The following is a 9467-nucleotide window of genomic DNA, read 5'->3' on the forward strand; positions in this document are numbered from 1 at the left end:
CTTGACCGATAAAGATCTTCGTAGAATATGTAGGAGCCAATATGAGCATCCAGGTTCTGCTATTGGTTATTGACCGGAGACAAGTCTCGGTCATGTCTACATAGTTCTCGAACCCGTAGGGTCCGCACGCTTAACGTTCGGTGACGATCGGTAATATGAGTTTATGTGTTTTGATGTGCCTAAGGTAGTTCGGAGTCCCGGATGAGATCGGGGACATGACGAGGAGTCTCAAAATGGTCGAGACGTAAAGATCGATATATTGGACGACTATATTCGGATATCGGAAAGGTTCCGAGTGATTCGAGTATTTTTCGGAGTACCGGAGAGTTACGGGAATTCGCCGGGGAGTATATGGGCCTTATTGGGCTTTAGGGAAAGAGTGAGGGGAGGCTGCACGCCCCCCAAGGCTTAGTACGAATTGGACTAGGGGGAGGGGCGGTGCCCCCTCCTTCCTTCCCTTCTCTTTTCCCTTTCCTTCCCTCCTACTCCTACTACATGGAAGGGGGGATTCCTACTCCCGGTGGGAGTAGGACTCCGCAGGGCGTGTCATAGTAGAGGGCCGGCCCTCCCCCTCCTCCACTCCTTTATATACGGAGAGGGGGCACCCCATGGAGACACACAAGTTGATCAGTTGATCTTTTAGCCGTGTGCGGTGCCCCCTCCACCATAATCCACCCCGGTCATATCATAGCGGTGCTTAAGCGAAGCCCTGCGTCGGTAGCATCATCATCACCGCCATCACGCCGTCATGCTGATGGAACTCTCCCTCGAAGCTCTGCTAGATCGGAGTTCGTGGGACGTCACCGAGCTGAACATGTGCCGAACTCGGAGGTGCCATACGTTCGGTACTTGGATTGGTCGGATCATGAAGACATACGACTACATCAACCGCGTTCTCATAACGCTTCTGCTTACGATCTATGAGGGTAAGAAGACAATACTCTCCCCTCTCGTTGGTATGCATCACCATGATCTTGCGTGTGCATAGGAAATTTTGAAATTACTGCGTTCCCCAACAGTGGCATCCGAGCTAGGTTTATGCGTAGATGTCATATGCACGAGTAGAACGCAAAGGAGTTGAGGGCGTGGGTATATACATATTGCTTGTCGTCACTAGTTGATTCTTGATTCAGCGGCATTGTTGGATGAAGCGGCCCAGACCGACATTACGCGTACGCTTACGCAAGACTGGTTCTACCGCCGTGCTTCGCACACAGGTGGCTAGTGGGTGTCTGTTTCTCTAGCTTTAGTTGAATCGGTTTCAATGAACAGGGTTCTTTCTGAAGATCAAAAATCAATCACTATACTATGTTGTGGTTTTTGATGCGTAGGTAAGAACAGTTCTTGCTCAGCCCGTAGCAGCCACGTAAAACTTGCAAGAACAAAGTAGAGGACGTCAAACTTGTTTTTGCAGGGCATGTTGTGATGTGATATGGTCAAGACATGATGAGATTTAAATTGTTGTATGAGATGATCATGTTTTGTTAAAGTTATTGGCAACTGGCATAAGCCTTATGGTTGTCTCTTTATTGCATAAGATGCAAGCACCAAATAATTGCTTTACTTTATCGCTATGCGATAGCAGTAGTTGCAAGAGCAATAGTTGGCGAGATGACCATGTGACGACACGTTGATAGAGATCAAGATGATGGAGATCATGGTGTCATGCCAGTGGCGATAGAGATCATGACGGTACTTTGGAGATGGAGATCAAAGGCGCAAGATGATCATGGCCATATCATGTCACATATTTTGATTGCATGTGATGTTTATCCTTTATGCATCTTATTTTGCTTAGTTCGGCGGTAGCATTATAAGATGATCTCTCACTAAATTTCAAGGTACAAGTGTTCTCCCTGAGTATGCACCGTTGCCAAAGTTCATCGTGTCGAGACACCACGTGATGATCGGGTGTGATAAGCTCTACGTTCACATACAATGGGTGTAAGCCAGTTTTGCACACGCAGAAATACTCGGGTTAAACTTGACGAGCCTAGCATATGCAGATATGGCCTCGGAACACTGAGTAGATATGATCAACATAGTGATGTTCACCATTGAAAACTACTCCATTTCATGTGATGATCGGACATGGTTTAGTTGATTTGGATCATGTGATCACTTAGATGATTAGAGAGATGTCTATCTAAGTGGGAGTTCTTACGTAATATGATTAATTGAACTTTAATTTATCATAAACTTAGTCCTGATAGTATTTGCATATCTATGATGTAGATTAATAGCTTGCGATGTAGCTCCCCGTTTATTTTTGATATGTTCCTAGAGAAAAATAAGTTGAAAGATGTTAGTAGCAATGATGCGGACTAGCTCCGTGATCTGAGGGTTATCCTCATTGCTGCACATAAGTATTATGTCCTTGATGCACCGCTAGGTGACGGACCTATTGCAGGAGCAGATACAGACGTTATGAACGTTTGACAAAGCTCGGTATGATGACTACATGATAGTTTAGTGCACCATGCTTTACGGCTTGAACCGGGACGTCAAAAACATTTTGAACGCCACGGAGCATATAAGATGTTCCAAGAGCTGAAATTGGTATTTCAGACTCATGCCCGAGTCAAGAGGTATGAGACCTCCGACAAGTACTTTGCCTACAAGATGGAGGAGAATAGCTCAACCAGTGAGCATGTGCTCAGATTGTCTGAGTACTACAATCACTTGAATCAAGTGGGAGTTAGTCTTCCAGATAAGATAGTGATTGACAGAGTTCTCTAGTCACTATCACCAAGTTACTAGAACTTCGTGATGAACTATAATATGCAAGGGATAACGGAAACTATTCCCAAGCTCTTCGTGATGCTAAAATCGACGAAGGTAGAAATCAAGAAAAACGTCAAGTGTTGATGGTTGACAAGACCACTAGTTTCAAGAAAAGGGCAACGGAAAGAAAGGGAACTTCAAGAATAATGGCAGGCAAGTTGCCACTCCCATGAAGAAGCCCAAAGATAGACCCAAGCCTGAAACTGAGTGCTTCTACTACAAAGGAAATGGTCACTGGAAGTGGAACTGCCCTAGATACTTGGCGGATAAGAAGGATGGCAAAGTGAACAAAGGTATATTTGATATACATGTTATTGATGTGTACTTTACTAGTGTTTATAGCAAACCCCTCGGTATTTGATACCGGTTCATTTGCTAAAAGTAGTAACTCAAAATGGGAGTTGCAAAATAAACAAAGACTAGTTGAGGGCGAGGTGACGATGTGTGTTGGAAGTAATTCCAAGGTTGATAAGATCACCATCGCACAATCTTTTTACCTTAGGGATTAGTGTTGAACCTAAAATAAATGTTATTTGGTGTTTGCGTTGAGCATAATATGATTGGATCATGTTTATTGCAATACGATTATTCATTTAAGTCAAAGAATAATTGTTATTCTATTTACATGAATAAAACCTTCTGTGGTCATACACGCAAGGTGAATGGTTTATTGAATCTCGATCATAGTGATACACATATTTATAATATTGAAGCCAAAAGATGCAAAGTTAATAACGATACTGCAACTTATTTGTGGCACTGCCGTTTAGGTCATATTGGTGTAAAGCACATGAAGAAACTCCATGCTGATGGGATTTTGGAATCACTTGATGCTTGCGAACCTTGCCTCATGGGCAAGATGACTAAGACTCCGTTCTCCGGAACAATGGAGCGAGCAACAGACTTGTTGGAAATAATGCACACTGATGTATGCAGTCCGATGAATGTTGAGGCTCGCGGCGGGTATCATTATTTTCTGACCTTCACAGATGATTTGAGTAGATATGGGTATATCTACTTGATGAAACATGAGTCGGAAACATTTTGAAAAGTTCAAAGAATTTCAGAGTGAAGTGGAAAATCATCATAACAAGAAAATAAAATTTCTATGATCTAATCGCAGAAACGAATATTTGAATTATGAGTTTGGTCTTCAACTAAAACAATGTGGAATAGTTTCACAAATTCATGCCACCTGGACCACCACAGCATAATGGTGTGTCCAAACGTCATAACCATACTTTATTGGATATAGTGCAATCTATGATGTCTCTTACCGATTTACCACTATTGTTTTGGGGTCATGCATTAGAGACAGCTACATTCACGTTAAATAGGGCACCATCTAAATCCGTTGAGATGACACCATATGAACTATGGTTTGGCAAGAAGCCAAAGTTGTCATTTCTTAAAGTTTGGGGTTACGATGCTTATGTGAAAAAGTTTCAACCTGATAAGCTCAAACCCAAATCAGAGAAGTGTGTCTTCATAGGATACCCGAAAGAAACTATTTGGTACACCTTCTATCACAGATCCGAAGGAAAGATATTCGTTGCTAAGAATGGATCCTTTCTTGAGAAGGAGTTTCTCTCGAAAGAAGTGAGTGGGAGGAATGTAGAACATGATTAGGTAATTGTAACTTCTCCCAAATTGGAAAGTAGTTCATCACAGAATCAGTTCTAGTGATTCCTACACCAATTAGTGAGGAAGTTAATGATGATGATCATGAAACTTCAGATCAAGTTACTACCAAACCTTGTAGGTCAACCAAAATATGTTCCATACTAGATTGGTACGGTAATCCTGTTCTGGAGGTCGTGTTACTTGATCATGACGAACCTACGAACTATGAGGAAGCGATGATGAGCCCAGATTCCGCAAAATAGCTTGAGGCCATGAAATCTGAGATGGGATCCATGTATGAGAACAAAGTATTGTTGGGGAACGTAGTAATTTCAAAAAATTTCCTACGCACACGCAAGATCATGGTGATGCATAGCAACGAGAGGGGAGAGTGTTGTCTACGTACCCTCGTAGACCGGAAGCGGAAGCGTTAGCACAATGCGGTCGATGTAGTCGTATGTCTTCACGGCCCGACCGATCAAGCACTGAAACTACGGCACCTCCGAGTTCTAGCACACGTTCAGCTCGATGACGATCCCCGGACTCCGATCCAGCAGAATGTCGGGGAAGAGTTCCGTTAGCACGACGGCGTGGTGACGATCTTGATGTTCTACCGTCGCAGGGCTTCGGCTAAGCACCGCTACAATATTATCGAGGATTATGGTGGAGGAGGGCACCGCACCCGGCTAATAGATCTCAAGGATCAATTGTTGTGTATTTGGGGTGCCCCCCTGCACCCGTATATAAAGGAGCAAGGGAGGAGGAGGCCGGCCCTAGGAGGGGGCGCGCCAAGTGTGGAGTCCTACTAGGACTCCCTAGTCCTAGTAGGATTCAACCTCCCATATGGAATAGGAAAAGAGGAAGGGAAAAGGAGAAGGAAGGAAGGGGGCGCCCCCTTCCCTAGTCCAATTCGGACCAGACCAAGGGGAGGGGTGCGGCCACCCTTGAGGCCCTTTTCCTTCTTTCCCGTATGGCCCAATAAGGCCCAATACGTATTCCCGTAACTCTTCGGTACTCCGAAAAATACCTGAATCACTCGGAACCTTTCCGATGTCCGAATATAGTCGTCCAATATATTGATCTTTACGTCTCGGCCATTTCGAGACTCCTCGTCATGTCCCCGATCTCATCCGGGACTCCGAACTCCTTCGGTACATCAAAACTCATAAACTCATAATATATCTGTCATCGAAACCTTAAGCGTGCGGACCCTACGGGTTCGAGAACAATGTAGACATGACCGAGACACGTCTCCGGTCAATAACCAATAGCGGAACCTGGATGCTCATATTGGCTCCCACATATTCTACGAAGATCTTTATCGGTCAGACCGCATAACAACATATGTTGTTCCCTTTGTCATCGGTATGTTACCTGCCCGAGATTCGATTGTCGGTATCTCAATACCTAGTTCAATCTCGTTACCGGCAAGTCTCTTTACTCGTTTCGTAATACATCATCCTGCAACTAATTCATTAGTTGCAATGCTTGCAAGGCTTAAGTGATGTGCATTACCGAGAGGGCCCAGAGATACCTCTCCGACAATCGGAGTGACAAATCCTAATCTCGAAATATGCCAACCCAACGAGTACCTTCAGAGACACCTGTAGAGCACCTTTATAATCACCCAGTTACGTTGTGACGTTTGGTGGCACACAAAGTGTTCCTCCGGTAAACGGGAGTTGCATAATCTCATAGTCATAGGAACATGTATAAGTCATGAAGAAAGCAATAGCAACAAACTAAATGATCAAGTGCTATGCTAACGGAATGGGCCAAGTCAATCACATCATTGTCCTAATGATGTGATCCCGTTAATCAAATGACAACTCATGTCTATGGTTAGGAAACATAACCTTCTTTGATCAACGAGCTAGTCAAGTAGAGGCATACTAGTGACACTCTGTTTGTCTATGTATTCACACATGTATTATGTTTCCGGTTAATACAATTCTAGCATGAATAATAAACATTTATCATGATATAAGGAAATAAATAATAACTTTATTATTGCCTCTAGGGCATATTTCCTTCAAGTATGGACTTTGATTGACTTGCCCGATGATCGGTCAGTCATTAATAAGAAATGGATTTTCAAGAGGAAGACGGACGCTGATAGTAGTACTATCTACAGAGCTCGAATTGTCGCAAAAGGTTTTCGACAAGTTCAAGATGTTGACTATGATGAGATTTTCTCACTTGTAGCGATGCTTAAGTCTGTCCGTATTATGTTAGCAATTGCCACATTTTATGAAATTTGGCAAATGAATGTCAAAACTACATTCCTTAATGAATTTCTTAAAGAAGAGTTGTATATGATGCAACTAGAAGGTTTTTGTTGATCCTAAAGGTGCTAACAAAGTGAGCAAGCTCCAGCGATCCATCTATGGACTGGTGCAAGCATCTCGGAGTTGGAATATATGCTTTGATAAAGTGTTCAAAGCATATGGTTTTATACATACTTGCGGTGAAGCCTGTATTTACAAGAAAGTGAGTGGGAGCACTACAACATTTCTGATAAGTATATGTGAATGACATATTGTTGATCGGAAATAATGTAGAATTTTCTGGAAAGCATAAATGAGTGTTTGAAAAGAGTTTTTCAAAGAAAGACCTCGATGAAGCTACTTACATATTGAGCATCAAGATCTATAGAGATAGATCAAGACGCTTGATATATTGTCAATGAGTACATACCTTGACAAGATTTTGAAGTAGTTCAAAATGGAAAAGTCAAAGAAGGAGTTCTTGCCTGTGTTACAAGGTGTGAAGTTGAGTAAAGACTCAAAACCCGACCATGACAGAAAATAGAAGAGAATTAGAAGTCATTCCCTATGCCTGAGTCATAGGTTCTATAAAGTATGCTATGCTGTGTACCAGACCTATTGTGTACCTCACCATAAGTTTGGCAAGAGGGTACAATAGTGATCCAGGAGTGGATCACTGGACAGCGGTCAAAAATATCCTTAGTGGAATAAGGAAATCTTTCTCGGTTATGGAGGTGACAAAGAGTTCATCGTAAAGAGTTACGTCGATGCAAGCTTTGACACCGATCTGGATGACTCTAAGTCTCGATCTAGATACATATTGAAAGTGGGAGCAATTAGCTAGAGTAGCTCCGTGCAGAGCATTGTAGACATAGAAATTTGTGAAATACATATGGATCTGAATGTTGCAGACTCGTAGACTAAACTTTTGTCACAAGCAAAACATGATCACTCTTTGGGTGTTAATCACATAGCGATGTGAACTAGATTATTGACTCTAGTAAACCCTTTGGGTATTAGTCACATGGAGATGTGAACTAATCACATAAAGATGTGAACTAGATTATTGACTCTAGTGCAAGTGGGAGACTGAAGGAAATATGCCCTAGAGGCAATAATAACGTTACTATTTATTTCCTTATATCATGATAAACATTTATTATTCATTCTAGAATTGTATTAACCGGAAACTTAGTACATGTGTGAATACATAGACAAACAGAGTGTCACTGTATGCCTCTACTTGACTAGCTCGTTGAATCAAAGATGGTTAAGTTTCCTAGCCATAGACATGAGTTGTCATTTGATTAACGGGCTCACATCATTAGAGAATAATGTGATTGACTTGACCCATTCCGTTAGCTTAGCACGATGATCATTTAGTTTGTTGCTACTGCTTTCTTCATGACTTATACATGTTCCTATGACTATGAGATTATGCAACTCCTGAATATCGGAGGAACACTTTGTGTGCTACCAAACGTCACAACGTAACTGGGTGATTATAAAGGTGCTCTACAGGTGTCTCCGATGGTACTTGTTGAGCTGACATAGATCAAGATTAGGATTTGTCACTCCGATTGTCGGAGAGGTATCTCTGGGCCCTCTCGGTAATGCACATCACTATAAGCCTTGCAAGCAATGTAACTAATGAGTTAGTTGCGGGATGTGCATTATAGAACGAGTAAAGAGACTTTCCAGTAACAAGATTGAACTAGGTATTGAGATACCGACGATCGAATCTCGGACAAGTAACATAGCGATGACAAAGGGAACAACGTATGTTGTTATGCGGTTTGACCGATAAAGATCTTTGTAGAATATGTAGGAGCTAATATGAGCATCAAGGTTACGCTATTGGTTATTGACCGGAGACGAGTCTCGGTCATGTCTACGTACTTCTCGAACCCGTAGGGTCGGCATGCTTAACGTTCGGTGACGATCGGTAATATGAGTTTATGTGTTTTGATGTACCGAAGGTAGTTCGGAGTCCCAGATGAGATCTGGGACATGACGAGGAGTCTCAAAATGGTCGACACATAAAGATTGATATATTGGATGACTATATTTGGACATCGGAAAGGTTCCAAGTGATTTGGGTATTTTTTGGAGTACCGAAGAGTTACGGGAATTCGCCGGGGACTATATGGGCCTTATTGGGATTTAGGGGAAAGAGAGAGGGGAGGCTGCATGCCCCCAAGGCTTAGTCCGAATTGGTCTAGGGGGAGGGGCGGCGCCCCCTCCTTCCTTCTCCTCTCTTTTCCCTTTCCTTCCCTCCTACTCCTACTACATGGAAGGGGGGGGGATCCTACTCCCGGTGGGAGTTGGACTCCCCAGGGCGTGCCATAGTAGAGGGCCGGCCCTCCCCCTCCTCCACTCCTTTATATACGGGGAGGAGGACCCCATGGAGACACACAAGTTGATCAGTTGATCTTTTAGCCGTGTGCGGTGCCCCCTCCACCATAATCCACCTCGGTCATATCGTAGCGGTGGTTAGGCAAAGCCCTGCGTTGGTAGCATCATCATCACTTGGATCGGCCGGATCGTGAAGACGTACGACTACATCAACCGCGTTCTCATAACACTTCCGCTTACGGTCTAAGAGGGTACGTAGACAATACTCTCCCCTCTCGTTGCTATGCATCACCATGATCTTGCGTGTGCGTAGGAAAATTTTGAAATTACCGCGTTCCCCAACACAAATGAACCCATATTTTGCACAAAGGTGCATAATGAAATGGCAAACCACGTTGCTGAAAGAAGTTTTCATGATTTGCACGAAGAAATCATTTT

This window comes from Triticum urartu, chromosome 4A (genome assembly GCF_056163025.1).
Source record: "Triticum urartu cultivar PI428250 chromosome 4A, HENAU_Tu73, whole genome shotgun sequence".
NCBI lineage: Eukaryota > Viridiplantae > Streptophyta > Magnoliopsida > Poales > Poaceae > Triticum > Triticum urartu.